We start from the raw sequence: 22,479 nt of genomic DNA on the forward strand, positions 1-22,479 counted from the left end.
TCTCTGGCGAGGCTCTTCTCCCTTGTTCAGTCATGTTTGTGTGTGTACATGAAACATAAACGCCTACATGCCTCGCTACCCAAATAACACATCAGTAAGCTGTGTTATCTGCATTAAGGAATTCATGAGAATGAAAGTCAGAGAGAATAAGATTAAAAAGAACAAATATATCTGCAGTTTCTACGTATAAAATAAAACTTTTATAAAAATAACATGCCAATTCTGGTAGCCTCATGGTTTAATCCTTTGTAACACAGAGATTACTCTATTTATTGCATGTATTGATATTAACATCTTTTTATTTATGTCTCCTACGGTTCGCACAGTAAACAGCTGCTGTTTTCGTGAACATCATTAACTGGTTGATAATTTTAATGGAGATTCAGCACTGTCTCTAGTGTGGGAAATGAATTCTGAAATATTATTTATGTAAATCTCAGGCTTAAAATATTTAAGGTGCGCAATATTCTTCAAATTCTGGCCGGATGTGGGCGGCTGTATTCAAAAGGAACTATATTGACAGCAGGGCCAGAGAACTTTCAGAGCTCTTCCAACGCGACACAGGACATGACGTACCCCTGGAGACGGATAGCAGTAGATCCCAATGAAGTCTGATTGGGGGTTGGCCTAATTCCTTCTCGCCTTAACAAGATTTCGTGCACAAACGAGATAGGGCGGCCAGAGACAAGCCGTTCCCGGGAGACCCACAACACTCCCTTCCGACCGCTCCCAGAAACCCGGTTACGGGTGTCATTATTGACAGTTCTCTCAGCGGTGGGATTATGTCCGACAAGAACTGACTTCATACTCCGAACCATAAGTTCCCAACCAGCGATCGACTGAAATGTTAAGTTTTTCCTGTGCTTAACTAATTAAACACTAACCCATGAAGACGTATGAGAAAGTGTATGTATAGATCCACGTTTTCTTCACCTCAGCTGTAGTTGGAGGTCAGTGTTCAGCTTCACGCCCTGACCGTTTACACCCGAAGAAAATGCCGCGGGTACCCATTGGATAGGAGGCTGGGTGAACCCAAGAGCCTTTCTGGATGACGTGGAGAAGAGAAAATTCTTGACCCTACTGGGACTCGAACTCCGAACCCTCAGCCGTCCAGCTCGTAGCTAGTCGCTATACCGATTGCGCTATCCCGGCACGGACTCTTAAAAATTTTGAATTTTCACTCAGTTCACTCAAAATCTATCTATCTATCTATCTATCTATCTATCTATCTATCTATCTATCTATCTATCTATCTATCTATCTATCTATCTATCTATCTATCTATCTATCTATCTATCTATCTATCTATCTATCTATCTATCTATCTATCTATCTATCTATCTATCTATCTATCTATCTATCTATCTATCTATCTATCTATCTATCTATCTATCTATCTATCTATCTATCTATCTATCTATCTATCTATCTATCTATCTATCTATCTATCTATCTATCTATCTATCTATCTATCTATCTATCTATCTATCTATCTATCTATCTATCTATCTATCTATCTATCTATCTATCTATCTATCTATCTATCTATCTATCTATCTATCTATCTATCTATCTATCTATCTATCTATCTATCTATCTATCTATCTATCTATCTATCTATCTATCTATCTATCTATCTATCTATCTATCTATCTATCTATCTATCTATCTATCTATCTATCTATCTATCTATCTATCTATCTATCTATCTATCTATCTATCTATCTATCTATCTATCTATCTATCTATCTATCTATCTATCTATCTATCTATCTATCTATCTATCTATCTATCTATCTATTCAGAAAATACCAACATTATTTATTACGTGTTTTAAAACTTTGTTATTTATATGCGGTTTATGTTGCCCTCAGTATCACAGCCGGTACAGCGTCGAATGACAGAATGATTGATAAATGTTTGCATGAAAAATATTTGGAATGAAACAGTCCTGGCCTTAATCGAAATAGGATCCAAGCATCAGCATTCAGTGCCTGAGGAAAACCTGGAAATATGAGTCAGAATGACCGGTCTTTAGGCCGAGATTGGAAGAGACGATATCTTGCATAGAGGACCACAGTCACACCATCCCGCTCTATACAAAAACTTGAAGGGGGAGGAGGAAGAAGAAGAAGAAGGAGACGGAAAAATAACTATGGGGCAGGGTGTACAGATTTCTTACCCTGAAGATTAATATTTGACGTTCCCTGCATGAAGGTTCCTCTTCAGTAATGAAGAGAGTTGAACATGAACCCCTTTCGTAACTTTTCTAACGGCATTTCATTTAAGGAACTTAAATAACAGGGTAAGCCAACTTGCAAGATGACTATTTAATTGCGTGCCACAGTCCTGACCGTGGGCCCACCAATACCCATACCCCCCTCCCCTAAGAAAGCCGCTAATTCATCACACAACCCCTCATATCTCACTTCAGGCCTGGACCCCACTCATGATTTGTAGAGGCTGGCTGCATAAGCCAGTCTCAGGGTTAACTATAACTTTGTGAATGCGGCGAAAGGCAGAGCTACGTATTATGGAAATTGCATGCCCTTAACATCAAGTTGTGTAGTTGTGCTTGACAGCCGATCACAGTGGCCGCGCGGTCTAAGGCATAAACCGTCTTCGATCCCTAGAACACTGGGATCTTGGGTTCGAAACCCACTCGAGGCATGGATGTGTGTTTGCGTTTATTCTGTGTTTATGTTTTTCTGTCTGTAGGTAGCGGCCTTGCGATGGGCTGATACCCCGTCCAAGGAGTCCTACAGACTATATATAGATTAAGAAACTGACAAAGCTGCCAAGGTCCACAAGGGACAGACAGATAGTTAGATAGACAGATAGATAGATAGACAGATAGAAAGTAACAACATACGCAAGGCACTGAATAAACTTTATCTACAATTTGATGAATATCTTCGTCCAATGGTTAGGTTTATTGCTTGAAAAATAACATATACAACAATTAACTGCAAATATAAAAAGGTAAAACTGTCTCTGTATTTAACTAATTAAGCATGAAGCCGTATAGGAGAGTGAATGTATAGATCCACATTTTCTTCACCTCGGCACTAGTTGGAGGTGAGTGGTCAGCTTCATTCCCCGGCAGCTTTACCCTTGGAGAAAAATTCCCAGGCACCTGTTAGATTTGAGGCTGGGTGGGTCCCAGAGCCAGTCTGGACGAGGTGGAAAAGATAATATTCTAAACTATACCGTGACTCGAACCCCGAATCCTCGTTCGTCCAGAATCAATATTCATTTTAATTCCATTAAATATGTTTCCATCCTGGTGATGATCACCAGGTGATATACATGGCGTAGGAATGAAAGCACGTTTTAATGCGTTGTTTCGTCATTAAAAGATCCACTGTTGAATACCGCGTCCTTTTTTCAAAATGGTGTCTTTTGATATATCTTATACTATTATTATACAGTGTACTGCTAATAGTTATTATTATTACAGATATTAAATCCTGGGCTTTTACCAGATTAGAATGTAGAGATAATAATTTGACGTGTATAACAATTGCTAGGCAACGACTCGGTGAACACATTCCCGCAATACAAGCGCATGCGACAATAGAAGGACATGTATTGTTAGGTAACGGTGCTCTAAATACGTCTCCCTAACAACAGAAGACGGCGTTTCCCGTGGGGTCCGTGTCTGGGGGTTATAAATGGACAAAGGAAGTCGCTTGGGGAGTACAGAAGAGTAGTCGAGAGCAGTCGAGTCGAGTGAAGAGACGAGTTTCGAGACGCCGTACTGCCGGGATATGAGCTCGGGAGCAGAGGAATCGATTTGAGTCGAGTCTTCGGAATTGGCAGCTGCAGAATAATGGCAAGAAATTAATTAGACTGTGCCAGGATGACTTCATGTGTGATTTGAAGTGACAGTGAGATTCTTATAAATCCGTTGCCAGGATACGGCTAGTGAAGACTGAGAATCCTAGTACGCGTGCAACGGTGAATTGGAAAGTGTGTATAATAGCGATGGTTCTGTATTACCTGTAGTCTCGAGATATAGGACTGTATAAGGTGTCAATAAATCCATTCATCCAATCCAGAATCTGTCTTATAAGTCACGTGCAATCCCTACATCTGACAGTAATAATATTAGAAACAGGTAATGGTGGGACTCAAGTAGATTCGCTCTTTAAGTTAGACGTAAGTGCTTCGCTCTTCGATGTTGACTGTAAAAGCTTAAAGACAAAATGTCAGTAACCGGTGACAAAAATAGGATAATATTCAAAGCAGTTGCTCGCGTAATTACATATTTTGCTGTTGATGGATATTACAAGTCGTTTCGTTTTTCAATGTCTCGTCACTATAATTTCGAGGTGAGCTGTACGTGTGTGAGGGTATGCAGGTTGCGCAGTTGTTTGTTAATACGCTCCGTCTTTCTGCAGTGCATCCAAAGGTTGTTGTTGGCTGGAGCTTTAGAAGAGTGGATACTCTACTGCATCCTACCACATCCCTTATAACGTGGTTCTCACCCTTCATTTGGCTCAAGAATCACGGTTCCAACACAACAGAGGAGGGAGGAAATAAATTATCCTTCCTGGAGTGTGATTTTCACTTAAATGCATTTTAGTATTACATTTTTCTTTACTGGAAGCTCTTAAGAATTTGAGGATTGTAACATTTATTTATACTTTATTAATATTATTATCTATAAATGTTAATTCTCTATGATGAATAAAATTGTTGTGTTTCTGGACATTATCCATCTTCCTCTTTTTATTTAAAACACGCAAAATTTCGGAAACTGGATTCTGCCTCAGTGAAAAACTGCATGGACACAGGTGTTAGGCCTCATATATACGTGTGTGTGTAGCGTTTTAATGTTTTTAATGTTAATTTTAACTGGTGCAGATGGTGTATACTGTGCTTGGTTTCTTCACGTTTATCCCATCCTGTGTTGCTGCAGGTATCCGGACATAGTTAATAGTTCTAGGGATTGGGACCAATTAAGAAGATTTTTAACTGAAGAAAGAAACAGAATCCAGTCTCCGAAACGTTGTGTGTTTTAAATAAAAACAGGATGATAGATAGTGTCCAAAAACATAATAATTGTATTAATATAACATCGTTACAAATTCTTGAACCTGTAGGATGAGGCTCTCCTAGCAGTGGTCATGAATAGGGAAAGAGATGGAGGCTACGTCTCCGAAACGTCGATATACTTTCATCGGATTACACGGAGTTATAATCCAGAAGATACAGTCCTTCAAGTTTAGTTCTATTAGTAGAAACATGACCATGGCAAGCGTGTGATCAGAAAGTAGGGAAGTGTTCGTGTAGGACAATTTTGTGTGGCTGAACCAATTTTCATTTTCGAAATCTCATGTCTCGCCAGTGAGACGCATCCCCCTGGTTGAGAAACACAGGCTTGTATAGTCCTCCCTACAGGTGACGTGAGTGTAAATGTTGGTCAATGAGTTACTCAGTGTTCAGTACGGTGCAGTACAGAGAAGTAAACAGAAGATATGATTGCGGTGAGTGAGCAGTGGCGTTACTGTGACGTAAGCAGAAAGTACAAGCGGTTAGGGACCGCGGTACGGTAATTCCTACGTACACCAACAATCGTTAAGAGCATTTATCTTAAAATTGGTCACAACAGCTCCCGCCCAAGTCATCAGCACACCTGTGTGTTATCATTCTCTTACCAATGCGATACAAATTTTAACTATATCTGTTATGTGAACGAAGATGAGTAATTGTCAGTTAATTGAGTAGACCGATAATGTACTTCAAAGTGTTACCATGGTTACCACTGGCTACCACATTTACTGTACTTCGGTAGTTGTACTAATGAATTTCCCACCTCACGAATTCGCATGTGTGCACGACTATCAGAGTCGTGAGACAGTAAAACATGGAGTGAGTCCCGCGGCACTCGGAGCCAAGAATGACTGTGCTGACGAAGCCCGCAGCAATTTATCCGAAGGACCGATCGAATTCGTGAATCCGTGAGTACGTCACGTTCCTATTAACCGATTCCCTCCCCCCCTTTAGAGGGGTCGAAAAACAATCATTTTGTTATTTATTACTTTTACTAGCTGTGCCTGGCCACGCTTTGCTGTGGCTCAGTCTGGTTAAATGGGGAAAAAAAAAGAAAAGAGAAAGGTCACATATCTAATATTTTTAATTTCATAAGAGAAAACGAACATTTACATTTTTATTTATATAGAAGATAGATAGACAAGTAGATGAAAACGACATAGCCGAATTCCAAGACAATATGACACGAAAAATTAAATCAAAATGAAAACAAATCGAAACTGTTTATATTCGGCGTTGGCTATCCCAAGACTAACTCCTTTGGCGCTTACCTCCAGGCTCTCTTCTGTATCCCTTGGCATCTGCCCCGAGACTGACTGCTTCTTGTCCAAGGTGGGCTATTTATACCTCGGCGGATGCTGTGATTTCACTCGGAATCTCTTGTGATACTTGTGACCTCGTGATACTCGAGACACTCGTGATACTGAACAGTCGCCGGAGCTAAACTCTCTTATACATATAGCCAGCGCTCGGACGGGATAGGGAATACCTTATCGAAGAGTTAGTTTCATCCGTTGCTTAGGAAAAACGGCAAACTGTTATTGCGTTTCCATGGAAGTATACGCTAACTGTTCTAGCGTTACAATTGAAACGACTGCTGGATTCGGAACACGTGGCAGGTTTTTACATGTTTTTACCTGTCACGGGTGTGACATCTACATAATAGGCACACAGAAACACGCGGGTGTTCGAATGCAACGTTGTGTCAAAATTTCGAAGCGATCGGTGAAGAAGTTTCGGAGATCTTAGGTAAAACTCAAACGAACATTTACACTTTTATTTATATAGATTATATTGTCACATGCATGAGCGACTCTCGACCTGGTTTTGGGCTGGAGATTTGATTTGTTGACCATGTATAGGTCGTAACTGGCCGCGCCATAGCTCAAGCGGTTAGTCGCTGGTTTTCCACGGCGGCGGCCCGGGTTCGATCCGGGGTCTGATTTGTGGTGGACAAAGTGGTGTTGGGGCGGGTTTTCTCCGAGTACTTCGGTTTCCCCTGCCAATCTTCATGTCACCAAATTCTCCATCATCATAATCTCCCGGGGCAGGTACAATAGGCCAATCAGTGGCCGCCGTGCCGAGTGGACCCAGATGGACTCAACCCCGCACTAAGCGAATTTAAAAAAAAAAAAATAATAGGTCGTAACTACAAATAACTATAATATTATCGCTAATTTCCACACTTTACAAACCACTACACGACGCCCTTAATCTTTCCAGTCTGCTGTCTTTACCAGTCGTTCCCCAGTAACGGCCTTTAACAATTTGGATTCTTCAACTGCGCCAACCAAGTTTTCTCTCCACAGATTCCCTTACAACTGACTCTGTTAAGCTGTTTAACTTCTAAACTTGTCTCGGTTATAACATCTCGTTACGGAACGCGTAGAAAACACCGTTCATATTTGTATTCCTTCTTTTCCGTGGGAACGTGTTTGTTTGCGAAGGCATTACCCAGTAACGGCTGCGTATGTTTGCTTGTTAAGAATTTGTTACCTAGCAGCAAATGTTTCATTGTTTATTTTGTGGTCGTTGCCCAGTGACGGTTCTACATGCTACAATATTTGTAGTTATATAGGAAAGAAATAACCAAAAAATTGGCGGGTCTTGGCGCTAATTTTGAGCGTGTTATGATGAGGTTTATTTCTTCAGTAAGAGATCAAACTAAACCATGAAAAATGTGAATTTTCGATGACCTTCTGTGGCCCGATGCTCATACATACCGTTAAAATAACTAGTTAAAAGTTCGGCCACACAGAGCGCTACGCTATGTTCGCTACGTACGCTACGTACGCTGTGTACACTCTGCGACGCAGCTAACATAGGGAACATAGAGTACGTAACGTACGGAAGTCTGTGTGGCCAGTCACATTGGCAATAAAGGGAGATATTTTTCTGTTCGTATAGCGAACATAGCGTACGTAGCGCTCTGTGTGGCCGAACCTTTAAACATGCGGATGTCCAGTCACACGAATAGACAAGGTCATCCTTATATGTATTCTTATATTCGCGCCGCCAAAGAAAGAATAATAAGCAATTTCATTTCTTCGGTGTGGTTAGGGGAAGATTTAATTCCTGCAGTGTCAAGCCGACATTTTTAGTTTTCTCATCTCCCCTTTTATGGGAAAATGATACATATACACGTACATACCCAGATAACTTCAAACATGAGGCTACAGTTCCATGCAAATGTGTATTGACTGTGCTGATCAGATAAATTTTTAAAATTCTGTCAAGTAATGTATTTCGTAAACGTGAACATTTTCTACGCTTGGAATTTGTCTGGTTAAGAGAGTCGCAAGCCGGTTACGGTAGCCGAGGGGTCTAAGGCATGTACTGTCTTCGCTCGCTTGGAAACCGGGATCGTGGATTCGGATCCCACTCAGGGAATTGATGTTTAGTTTGTGTACGTCGGTTTTTCTGTGTTTCTGTACAGGTAGAGGCCTTACGACGAGCTGATCACCCGCCCAAGGAGTCCTACCGAATGTGTAAGATCTAGAAAAACCGACGTGAACGAAGAAGTTCATGGAGGTAGGCCTAGGCCCATTGGGGCTGTAGTACCAAGGGGGGGGAAAAAAAGAGATTCGCAAAGAAGAAGCTCCTACACTAGCTTACAAACAGGCCTAATTACAGAGGTCTGCCTGTTTACAGATCGGTTCACCGTGTTTGAGTACAAACTATAAGCAATATGGAAATACTAGACAGACGTCCAAGCATAAACGGCAACTTTAAAAACCACAATATATTTTTGTGAGTCCTGTAATTTTCCTGTTATGGGGTTGGCCGTTTCTGGGACCTAATATTACCGCACTCTTAACAGTGCTTAAGGATGTGGTGTGAGGTGAACCCTGTGCTATACTGGCAGTCAGGATGTAAGAGACAGTGTCCAACCCAACCGCACTGCAAGTCTGTTCCGCAAATCCCTGTCATTTGCATGTGATCATTGTGATCAGGTATCACGTTCAATACCGATAACGTAAAAATGCGTTTCTTCATTAGTAGCGTAATTTCCTCACTTTGAAGGAACAAAAGGAGATAACCTTTCTGTCTGTGTGTGTGTGTGTTGATCGGTCGGTCGGGTAAATTGCTGCTGGTTCTCGCCAGTACAGTCATTCTTCGTTATGAGTCCGGCGGGACCCGAGGCGGACTGTGGAGAACACATCACCTACAATAAATGAACGCGTCGTTTTCTTTGCGGTCCGTGTCGTATAGAGAAACGTAGGCGATTAGTTATTTCAGAAGTTCCTGTTTAATTTACGCCCTTACGAATGAATGACGAAGATGTCATCTTCATGAAGAAGTGTCACTGTTTCATATAATTTATTCCATCTATTGGTGAACTTCAGATGTTACATGAGAAATTGATACTGAGCGGGCCCCTACTTTTTTGATAATGGTACAGGTGAGGAAATGGAAGTTATTCTGCTATTCTGGGGGGGGGATATGAGGTACTGATATGTTAGAGCTACATAATGGGATATGTGGCACTGTATAAATACCTGATTCACTTTTTTCTAATTATGTTAGAGAATTATACCATTCGAGGCGGAAATATTATAATACAAACACGTGGTTTGTAGACAGTATTTTAACATACAGTTGCAAAATAAACCCTAAGTTCGTAAAGCCAAAAATAACTGCGTCAAAATTTTATAAATTAATAATTCTGCGTAGTTAATACTTTAGCTGCAAGTAATCTGAGCGACTCGTTCAGTCCGTCCGCGGGCAACGTATCAGCAACGGTCTCCATTTGAATGAAGAAAAACGGATAAAATTATAGGATAACCCGGATCGAACCCCGCTTCTCCAGAATGCGAGTCCGCTTTATGGTATAGCAACCACAGCATGCTTCAAACGATGGCACTTCCTGATTGCCAATGTGAGACATGAAATCGTGCAAATGCAGCTGTACTGCTAGCTTTTGGGGGATTCTGCAATAATATTCAAAAAATTAACTAAACAATGACTGCAGCCGATTTTTATAACACAGGTTTGCTCTCTTTAAGCTCAGTAAGGGAGCTAACATTAAATGATATTCCTGCAACAGGCCGTGGGGGCACATAGGGTTGTGAGATGTCGAGGTTTCAACATTCTCTACACAATCGGCTCACAAGCGAGGGTGTGGTTGTCAGCCCTGCACGCCGGCTGCCCTTTACCCCCAGGTGATTGCTGATACTCACTTTTTCTAGCGGCTGAGCCGACCCCAGGGCCATAGTGCGGCTGCAAGGATTAGGTCAATTAAAACTCAATGATCTTACCGGGAATCGAACCCGCGATCTTCTGACTTGTAGTACAGTGCCTCAACAAACAACGCTATTGCGTACCCCCGAACTAATATAAATCAAACGAATTTTTTATTTATTTAAGCCTTTTTTACCAAGCACAAAACGTGGACGAAAGACATTAGGAAATTGTCAAGGGCTTTTCTCAAGAGGGAGTTTTCATATTACGATTACATACTAATTACAACGCATTCAGAAGCGATGAATTACTGGGAGCCAATCATTTTGAAATCAGTACGTTCCTGCGAAATAATGGTGAATTTCTACCTCATTGCACGGCGTCTTTTCAGTGACCAGTGTGAGAACTTCAAATCTAACGTGAAGTGTGTGAATGTGGGGAGGACATCCGGTGGCACAACGCTCATATACACTTTCATCAAAATCCGTCCAGCACCTATTGACTCAAAATCTAGGCATGTGGAAAGACAGAAAATGACCTCCCCACACGTGACCATTTTCTGTACAAAAAAAAATCATCAATATGAAGACAACCATTCATCGGAATGTGGGAATATGGTCACCCCCCCCCCAAAATTCACCGTAAATCCATACGAAATCTATATCAAACGGTGACAAGTGCCCAACATAATATTTGTATAATACGAATAATTCATTCATTGTCACAGACCTCATAGAACTGCCTGCCATTCTCAGTCAGGGCTCTCAAGACGAATCTGGAGAACCTGCAATACTGACGCTTGGTAAGAGGATGATGGGGGCCGCGCCATAGCTCAAGCGGTTACTCGCTGGCTTCCCACCGCGGCGGCCCGGGTTCCATCCCGGGTCTGGTCAAGTGGGATTTGTGGTGACAAAGTGGCGCTGGGGCAGGTTTCTTCCGAGTACTTCGGTTTCCCCTACCAATCTTCATTCCACCAATTGCTTCACAATCACCCTCACCTATCATCTGGGGCTGGTACAATAGGCCAGGAGTGGCCGCAGTACAAGGGACTTAGTCCCATCCCACTAGCAACAAAAAAAAAAAAGAGAATGATGGAGGTCAAATGTTGCAAGAGGCAAAACAGGAAGAATATGAATCACAACCACAAACGTCACCAACACAGAAGAACGAAGAATAGAATGAGGAGAAGGAGAAGAGAAACGAAGAAAGAGATAAAGAAGAGCTACAGTAACGAGTTGATCACACGAAGGCGCAGCTACAGAAATACAGCAAGCCTAGATCTTCCGTCTAAAGCAGATTACTCTCGATGCAAAAGTAAGGTAAAAAGGTAAAGCTATCCCTATAACAGGCCATGAAGTTCCATAGAGTTGTGAGACGTCGAGGCTCCCACATTTTATAGACAATTGGCTCACAGATGGCGGTGAGGCTGTCAGCCTTACGCACCGGCCGCCCTTTATCCCCAGGAATATTCCTGGTACTGATTTCTGTTAGAGGCTGAGTCGACCCTAGGGCCACAGTGGGGCTGAATTATTAGGTTAATTGAAAAATCCAATGACATTATCGGGAACTGAACCCAGGACCTTCCGGCTTTTAGCAAGGTGCCTAAATAAACTACGCTACCGCTAGCCCCCTCGATGAAAAAATAAGTGAAAGAAATATTGTAGACTTATATTGGCCCCCCCTCTCTCTGTAGACACTATATATAAGAACTCTTTTTCTTTAAGTGCGAGACGGAAACTCTGAATTTAAGCAATTTCAGGTTACCAAAGCAACGAACTAACGAGCGCTAACATGTTCTATGAACGTTAAGTTATATAGCAGACCATGAAAGGGCGAAAACTACTTTGTCTCAGTGTATCGTGTCTGTTTTAGTTAGTTAAGTTTCTTGGGGTGGGGTGAGAGTGAGTCCACTTGGTACGTCGGTCACTAACTGGCCTGTTGCACCAGCCCCGAATGATAGACGATGAGTGTGGAGCAGTCGGTGGAATGAAAATTGGCAGGGGAAACCGAAGTACTCAGAGAAAACCTATCCCAGTGTCACTTTGTCCACAACAAAATCCCACATTACTTGATCTAGGCTCGAAGCCGGGCCTCCACAGTGGGAAGACGGCGACTATCCGCCTGAGCTATGACACTGCCGGTATCATATCTCATCTGTGAAGATCGGTTACACTTTGATATGGATATGTGAAGTACAGAATGCTATGAAAAGGAGGAGGTTTACCGTACAATTGAATACCTGTGAGTGTTATACGTGGGAGATGGTGTTTATCGTGAGTTTCGACGTATAGTTCGATAATATGTAAGAACAGAAAGGAATTCTGGACAGAGCAGGGAAATTTACTAATGTAAAAGCTTATATAACGACCGATGGGGCTAGGCGCTGAATTGCCAACGGCACTTACATTACTCGTAATCAAAATTAACTGCGTTAAACAACTGAAATAATATACTCCCTGCTTTATTTAAAGTAGAATGCCATAAACAATAGAATAGATTTTACCTTAGTTAATGGGCCGCGCCATATTTCAAGCGGTTAGTCGCAGACTTCCCACCGCGGCGGCCCGGGTTCGATCCCGGGATATGTGGTGGACAAAGTGGCGCTAGGGCAGGTTTTCTCCGAGTACTTCGGTTTCCTCTGCCAATCTTCATTCCACCAATTTCTCCACAATCACCCTCACCTGTCATCTGGGGCTGGTACAATAGGCAGAAGTGGCCGCAGTACAAGGGACTTAATCCCACCCCATTAGCAATAAAAAAAACTTAGCTAATTCTGTCGGAAAATTGTTTTGTGTTGCCCTAAATGTTCAAGGCGAGGCTGGAACAGCACAGTACACCTCCATCCTGAATGAGAGGAATATTACAAACAAACAAACAAAAAACTCCGTGATTTTAGTCCGCAAGCGAATTATACCGACCGAGCGACCGTGGCTTGTCAGCGAAGTTTAGTTCCAACTTTTGCGGTTAGAGGGTGTCGCGTGGTCGGCGCGACGAATCCCCACGGCCGTTAATTTCGATTTTCTAGACCGGAGCCACTATTTCCTTGAAATAGCTCCTCAATTATCATCACGAGGCTGAGTGGACACCGTTCCAGACCCACTACTTCTCAGAAAAAATCTGTAGCGCCGGGAATCTAACCCGGACCTCTGGATCTGTAGCGAGGAACGCTGACCACTAGAAGACGGAGAACCTTTCGGAAATTAGATGATGAGTCTGTTAAGATGTAATGATTTCACATACTGGGCTATTCATGAAGTTGCGATACTTTCGTATTAAATTAAATCACAACGTAGTACAGCAAATATCCACTTTTCTGATAACAAGCAAGAAATAGGCTGCTAGTAAATACGGGTGAATCTGAGAGATCATCAGGTAAATTACGGTCAAAAAGTTGTAACTCATTCATTTTTCACATCCCCTATCTCCATATGCAGCATATGAACATATAACTTCAAGAAATGGTGCCATTTAATAAAAATATATATTTTCATAAGACACATTAAACTCAGACCATAATTGACTAAAAAAATATTTAAAAATCCGTGGCTTGAGTCCGCAAGCGAGCTATACCGACCGAGCGACCGCCGCTGTCGGCGAATTTAATGCCAACTTTTGCGGATACATGGCGTCGCGTGGTCAGCGCAACGAATCCCCACTGCTCTTAATTTCGGTTTTCTAGACCGGAGCCGCTATTTCCTTAAAATAGCTCAATTATTCCTTTCGAGGCTGAGTGAACCCTGTTCCAGACCCACTACTTCTTAGAAAATCTTGTAGCGCCGAGAATCGAACCCGGGACCTCTGGATCTGTAGCCAGGAACTCTGATCACTAGACCAAAGTGGCGGTCGATTAAAACATATTAATTACTTACTCATGGTGCTGAGCCCTTCTGGAGGAGCTGCCAATTCTGCAGCTACTCAAGAATTTCCCAACATTTTATGGAACCCAAAGGTTCATTACCGTGTTCATAAGAGCCCTCCACTGGTTCTTATCGTGAGCCAGATCAATCCGATCAATGCCATCCCATTCTATCTCTAAGATCCATTTCAATATTGTCCACCCACCTACGCCTTGGTCTTCCCAGTGGTCTCTTTCCTTCTGGCTTTCCCACCAATATCCTCTCGTCTCCCATATTCGTGCTACATACCCTGCCCACCTCATCCTCCTTTACTTGATCATTATAATTATACTTGGAGAAGAGTACAAGTTATGAAGCTCCTCATTGTGCAGTTTTCTCCAACCTCCTATCACTTCATCCCTCTTCGGTCCAAATATTCTCAACGCTTTGTTCTCAAACACCCTCAGTCTATGTTCCTCCCTTAATGTCAGAGACCAAATTTCACAACCATAGAGAACCACAGGCGAAATTATAGTTTTGTATATTCTAATTTTTGTTTTTGGACAGCAGACGAGAAGACAAAAGATTCTGGACTGAATGGTAGCAAGTATTACCCGAGTTCAATCGCCTCTTAATTTCCTCCTGAATCAGGTTTCGATCTGTTATCGTTATTATCAAATATCTGAACTGTGCCACATTTTCAAAATATCTGTTACCCACCTTTATGTTACCATTTTGCCTTGCATTTTGGTGACGAGACAGCAACATATACTTAGTTTTCTCAGTGTTTACTTCTAGACCAACCTCTTTACTTGCGTTAATTAAAGTTTGTGTGTTTTTCTTTATGGTATCTACGTTATCACCTAGTAGATTCACATCATCAGCATAGGCCAACAGCTGATGTGTCCCGTTTAATTTCAGTCCCACCTGGTTTCCCTGGACCTTCCTAATTGCATATTCTAAAGCAAAGTTAAAAAGGAGTGGCGATAAAGCATCTCCTTGTTTTAGACCATACATATAAAAACACTAAAAAAGAATATGTACGTGCTGTTTTGCCTCGAAACTCGATATAAAAGATTGTGACGAGATTAAAAAATGTTATGCTATCAGTGGGCAGCCACTAATTTTAATGTGTCTTAAAAAAGCGATAAAATTGTATATAAAATCAGATTCAGGGCAAATGAAACCACTTCAAGCCGTTTCTCTTTCATGTCAGGTGTGGCGTGTATCAAAAGTAGGAACGTTATTCTGACTGCTTATTCACATTATTAGTATGCGTGTATGAGTGCTTATAGACAGGGTCTGGATTGGTTATTGGATTTACTGAACACTTACAGAATGTAACTACAAGTAACTATAACGCTATAACCAATGCACACACTCTGCAGTTCACTACAGCACGTACTAAGCTTTCTCAGTCTGCTGTGTCTTCACCAGCCGTTGCCTGGTGACGGATGCCAACAATATCCTATGCTTCCGTGCTCATTACCTTACCGGCTGGACTCTGTGCCACAACTAAGTCATTCCTTCGACCAACTAACTCTCTGCAATGACAGAACCAAAGTCAAATTCAAAGTCACATTGCGACTGGCGGTGTCAATCAGTAAGTCTTGGTGTCCAGCCCCCTTAGGGGCTCATGACCAGATATTTATTACTGTTTGACAGTTACGCAATAGACTGCACCCTATACTTGTCCTGATGATGATATCTCGGCACGGACCGCGTAGTAAACAACGTCCCTCTGTTGCGTTCGCTTCTGTTGGGTTGCCCATGTGATCGCTATGCTTAATATTGGCCGTTGTTTCAGAGCCATTACTTAGCACCGGCTGTTTTATTTCGCGGTCGTTGCCTAACGGGGGGTTTATATATCACATTATTTATCTGCTATCTTCATCAAGCGGGACATCTACGAAACATCAACTGGACAGATATTCCCACTTTGAAAGGCATACTGCACGATGAACATGAATGTAATCATCTCTGTGGTAAATTTCATCATATAATGCATATTACTTCCTTAGAGAAAGATTGCGCTAAGAATAAACACACGAGACAACGTATCTATGAGCCATGGGCAAGGACAGTGGGGGCGGAGGGGGTGCTCTGCCGCCAAGGGGAAGGTAAGGAAACTCACGAAGTACCACTTGAAACTTCCCTCCCTCTTCACAACCCAAATACTTAGCGACGGATATTTTCAAAAGAAAACGCCGAAGCGTTGCGAAGATGCATAGCTTCGTAATTACTATCATAATCGTGTGTTCTGTTTCACCCCATGTGATTACGAAGGAATAAAATGCAAGCGCTGGACGGTGTGAAGCAAAGCAAGGCCTTACGGCGCCACACAGAGGACGCAGTACCTCGTAACAAAAGACCAAGGAATAATAATTTTGCAAACACAGAAAACTGCTGCACAGACCAACCTATAAAAACTATTTTTTTTTTTCCATTGGCGCTACAGCCCTCATTTGGGCCTAGGCCTACCTCCATGAAACTCTCCGTTTCACTTCGGTTTACTAGATCTTAGACATATGGTAGGACTCCTTGGGCGGGTGATCAGCTCGTCGCAAGGCCTCTACCTGTACACAAACACAGAAAAACGCACACAAACATCCATGCACTGAGTGGGATTCGAACCCACGATCCCGGCTTCCGAGCGAGCGAAGACAGTGCATGCCTTAGACCGCTCGGCTACCGTGACCGGCTATAAAAAAATATTACTTAGTATAATTAGAAGTACTGACCAGCCGGTAAATTGACCCAGATTTTGACAGCATATTTCTTGACAGAGTCAAAATCTGTTCGGAGAAGTGAAATTTATCTCTCTGCTGATATTCAGAGATAAAAAAGAAGACGCTGAAGGGTCGCGTAAACAAATATGATAGATATTAAACAGATATAGTGAGGTTGGTGCACCCTAAGTACAATATACAGGCCTACTTCTCGATATTAAGAACTTTACAATCATAAATACAAGTAATTACAGCATCGTCGCTAATCTCCATATTTTTCAAATCATTGCAGCAAATGCTAAGTCTGCTGTGTCTTCACCAACCGTTTCCTGGCAACGGCTTCTAACAGTGGAGATTCTTCAGCTTCCGCTCTCAAGTCATCTCTGAATGGTGGCGCTCTTCAAACTGTCCCTTCTACAGAATTGACTAGGCCAAAATCAAAGTCGCATTGCGGCCGACGGTCAGTTAGTCAGTAAGTCTTGGTGTCAAGCGCCATCTGGGGCTCATGACCAGATATTTATTACTGTTTTACAGTTACGGCCTTCTTTGTGGGACGCCTTCTCTGACGAGAGGACGGGTCTTTCTTTTGTATATACTGCTGGTCCTTGCCAGCGCAGTCTTTTTCGGTTCCGAGTCCCTTGCTACTCGTGACCATATTTTACTGTCTCAGATTTGAGACTTCCATTTTCGTTGCCTCCTACGACTCGCAGGGTCACGGTGGAGGTATTAGACATCGCCTCCACACGGGTAGTTGCCCCAGTTGTCTTATTTATAACCCTTCGCAAGGGCCGTGTAGAAAACACCGTTTCCAACAGTTCCTCTATTATTGCATGCGTATCTGTTGCAGCGGGAACATGATTACATAGCCGTTCCCTAGCAGCGGCCGTCTATCTTTGCTTATTTCAAATTTGTTGCCTAGCAGCAAATGTTTTCGTTGGCTGTTTCGAGGTCGCTAACCAACAACGGCTTTACACGCTACAATATTACACCGATATATTGAGGTTGATGCAACCTCAGTGCGAGACACAGGTTTACTTTACGATATTATGAACATTACGAATGACTTTTTTAGTAATATACCTAACAAAACTGTAAGTTATACACTTATGTATGTCTCATGCAAACTTGCGCAATGGTCTTTGTGTGTTATTGTTAAGCCTGATAAATAAGATCCTAATCTTTGTAGCCCTATTTAAGCTGGCGTTTAATTTGGGTCTCAATGGCGATATATGCCTAAAGTTGACAAAATCGCCCGATCCTCTCAATGAATCCAACTTTCCAGAGTCGCATATTATGTCCCTCTCGCATTTCGTACAGTATAGCCAAGTGTGCTGAAAACAGAATGACGGGCTCGTAAGGTAGGACAGAGTTCACCGATTTGTTGAGATGGAGTAAGGAAATGCCCCTTCAACGTTCTATCTATCTATGACTCTACAGCCCTTGTTGAACCTTGGTTGATTTTTCAGTTTCATAATCTACGAGTATACACAGTCGGTATGACTCCTTGGAAAGGGGATCAGCCAGTTGCAAGGCCGCTACCTATACAAAGGATAACACAAATACAGAATAAACGCAAACAGACATCCTTGCCTCGAATGGAATTCGAACCCACTATCTCAGTCTTCGGGTAGGTGAAGACGGCTCATGTCCTAGACCGCGCTACCACTGTGATCGGCTCCCCTTCAATATTCAAACTGCAGAATCGTATGGATTCATCTGTGCAATATAAAAAAGAAGGTAAAATTGTCCCTACGTTTAATTAATTAAGCACTGCACCGTGGAGACATGGGGGGGATGGAGGCATAGCGCCATCTTTCTTGACGTCTGCACTAGATGGAAGTCAGTGTTCAAGACGGCTATGGACTTATTATACAGAACCATTCATGGCTCAGATAATACGGATCAGGAGGAAGAGATACCGGATAGATTGGTCTACACGAAAAACTGCAGACTTACGAGAGATTTTCGGTTCGAATCTCAGCCCTGTCGCCGGATATACTGAGATTTTTCGTGATATTCCTCAGTCTCTCAAGGAAAAATCTAGGATAGTACCTTTACGAGGCTTCCTTCCAAAAAGAAAACTCCGTGATTTTAGTCTGCAAGTGAACTATACCGACCGAGCGACCGCCGCTTGGCGCCGAAGTTTAGTGTCAACTTTTGCGGATAGAGGGTGTCGCGTGGTCAGCGCAACGAATCTCCACGGCCATTAATTTCGGTTTTCTAGACCGAAGCCCCTATTTCCTTGAAATATCTCCTCAATTATCACTACGAGGCTGAGTGGACCCCGTTCAAGGCCCACTACTTCTCAGAAAAAATCTGGTAGCGCCGGGAATAGAATCGGACCTCTGGATATGTAGCCAGGAACGCTGACCACTAGACCACCATCCGAAACTACATTCTCTATACCGAAATTGTCAAATAGCCTATAAAAATGAGGCAGCGAGAAAAAAACAGAATTGAACCAGCAGGAATTAAATTTCTTCACTCAGCGAAAAGACCCATAACACAGGACAAAATAGTAGCTCACGAAATGATACAGAACTGGAGATACACTCAGTACTTTAGTTAACAATAGAACTAGATGCAGCAGTGCGATGGAATGGAACGGGTACGTTTATGAGAACAGATACCAAGATACTACAGATCAGCAAGAACATCAGACATTGGCACATCAAGACAAAGATGAATATTAAATCCGGAACAGGCCGAAGGACGAATGTGATAGTAAAATTCTAGGCATATATTGGTAGTACACGCAGTGAACGTTGCAGAATAAATTTATTTATCTGCTAAGGCTGTGGTTTTGTGGATAGATGCCGACGTTTCGGAAAACCCCTCTGCCCATAAAACAACATGGGCTCAAAACGCAGTATACCCAAATACTAATAATCCGGCGTGAACGATCAAATCGTAAATTTCTAATGTGTCAATAAGTGATAAATAAGCTCTGGGAAGAACTTGAGATGTCTCCTTTTCTTTAAATACTTAAATAATTGTAGTCAGCCTGTCAAGAACTGCAAAACTGATAAGCCATTCCTTTTCTGAAATCCAGTGTTTGCTTAATATATTGTGCAAGTTAGCACAGTGCCAAATTTTATGTCTCAGAAGAACGCCTTGTGATCTTAAAACACACAAGATAAGAAATGTAGATTATTAATACTCAAAGCATATACAGGATGTTTCACGACTTTAGGGCATAACTGCAGGAGGTGATTCCCTACGTCTTTGTGATCAAAAAAGTTCATATAAACATGTGTCCGATTTTGGACGGTTACGGAGTTATGAACGTTTTAAACTAAGAATAGAAGGTAACTATTACTGACAATAAACGGAACAAAATAATAAACCAGCATAATACATGATAACATTTAAAGTATGAATGTAAAATTAGCTTCGTGAAATTACCTTTAATTTGAATTTATTGGTGCTTAAAGCTGATTTTAGAAAATGCCACCGACAGCCGCAAAACAGGTTGCCGTTCGGTTGTGAACCGCGCGGGTACATACCAACCCACCACGCCTTAGGTACCTCTCAAGTGTCGAGATAACGAGAACGCACTGTCTGTAGCTGGCTAAAAATAGCGACCCGTCGGATGATAGACGCGGTTCACACAAGGGCGTGCACGGGAATGAAAAAACGGTCATAACTCCGTAACCGTCCAAAATCGGACACATGTTTATATGAACTTTTTTGATCACAAAGACGTAGGGAATCACCTCCTGNTCAGTTATGCCCTAAAGTTGTGAAACACCCTGTATACTACATAGCCAAACGTTCGTCCATTTGTTCCATACACTTTCTCCCAAACGTGCGGTCATAGAAGAGGAGGTAAGGATACAAAATGTTCCTCCTGTAGGGGCACCCCTAGAAAATTGGTAAGGTTAACTATCTCGAGTTCAAATCATTGTTTATGACCATTATTTCCTTCATAGAAAAGTACTGGAACCAAGAACAAAAAATGTTCAAAATCAGACTGAAAATGAGCACACACACATTTACTTGAATCGCTTATTTTTCCTTAAAAGAGAGCTGATGTTCGTTTCGTTGTACGGCGCAATCATCACTGCAAAATAAACTCCGTGGTCTGTAGTCCGCAAGCGAACTGTACCGACCGAGCGACCGCCTCCTGTCGGCAAAGTTAGTGTCAACTGTAGTGGATAGAGGGTGTCGCGTGGTCAGCGCAACGGATCCCCACTGCAACTTCAAACAATTTAAAGTGCGTTTTTTTCTTAACTTTTCAATATATATGACAAATTCTGCATTACAATTAAAATATTTTCATGTTAAGAACTGAGACTTTAAAATTTTCGCTTAGTGGGGGGGATGGAGTCCAACTGGGTCCACTCGGCACAGCGGCCACTGATTGGCCTATTGTACCTGCCCTGGGTGATTATGATAATGGAGAATTTGGTGGAATGGCAGGGGAAACAGAAGTATTCGGAGAAAAACCGCCCAACGCCTCTTTGTCCACCACAAATCCTACTTGATCAGACCCGGGATCGAACCAGGGCCGCCGCGGTAGGAAGCCAGCGACTAACCGCTTGAGCTATGGCGCGGCCAGCTTCACACCGCGGCGGCTCGGTTTCGATCCCGGGTCTGGTCAAGTGGGATTTGTGGTGGGCAAAGTGGCGCTGGGGCGGGTTATCTCCGAGTACTTCGGTTTCCCCTGCCAATCTTCATTCCACAAAATTCTCCATCATCATAATCACCCGGGGCAGGCTACAATAGGCCAATCAGTGGTCGCCATGCCGCGGCCAACTGAGACTTTAAGCCATCCGTCTATTGCAAAATGCATTCAAACAGTCTCGTAATAAGCTGTAGTTTACGGTATACTGAAATAAGGCATGTCCGGGTTTTATAATTACAGACCCATTTGACCAGCTACTTCGTAATATGTAGGTTACGTACACGAAAGGCAAACATAATCAGTCCTTGTACTCATATGATTAGGCTACAGTAGGTTATGGAGCTGAGAGGTAAACTTTTGTCCACGTAGAAGGAACACCTCTTACCACTGGACATGAATTCTATAAAAGTTTCAAAGCTCAGTGTCCACGCAAATCACAGACATCTTCAACAAACCCATCACGCTCTACAAGAAGCATTAAGACAGTTTTCGTCACAACGACAAACAATAATAATAATAAGTGTGGCCACACAGTCTACCATTCATCTGTTTAAAGTCGAATTTACTCACCTCAGCATGCAGAAGCAGTTCACGATTGACTGTAACCCGAAGAGCACAGTGCCTAACATCATATCGTAGAGTATGAGATACAAGGCCACACAGGTTATGTCTGTATTCTGTTAATTCCTTCACACAAAACACAATTACCGGATACAAATCTTCGAAATTAACGAGAGGCATGATTATTAATATTATATCCTAACACGACACTTACTCGGTCCCGACTAAAATATGATTATTTGAACTACTTGCCATTACACAACCGTCAGTAACAACTACACATCTCGACTGTCATATCCGTGTGAAGCTGGCAGTCATCGATCTTTACAATCGATTCATATGAACAGATAAAAGCTAAATCACTCTAAATTTGATTATATTTTAACAATTTTGCTGGTTTACGTCCTACTACTTCCTGTGGTACGATATATGCATTTACTTCGTAAAATATGGATATAAAAATTATAGGGTTACAAGATGATGGATC

General features: G+C 42.2%; 1 long non-coding RNA gene across 1 annotated transcript in view; it reads right to left on the minus strand.

The window, feature by feature from the left end:
- LOC111867045 overlaps positions 1-22,262 on the minus strand; it is a 264,491-nt gene extending 242,229 nt beyond the window's left edge. Inside the window, exon 1 of the long non-coding RNA XR_002843278.2 lies at positions 22,002-22,262. This is a non-coding gene — a long non-coding RNA (uncharacterized LOC111867045). The remainder of the gene's footprint in view (positions 1-22,001) is intronic.
- Positions 22,263-22,479: the final 217 nt, after the last annotated feature.

Source organism: Cryptotermes secundus, unplaced genomic scaffold (genome assembly GCF_002891405.2).
Source record: "Cryptotermes secundus unplaced genomic scaffold, Csec_1.0 scaffold125, whole genome shotgun sequence".
Lineage (NCBI taxonomy): Eukaryota > Metazoa > Arthropoda > Insecta > Blattodea > Kalotermitidae > Cryptotermes > Cryptotermes secundus.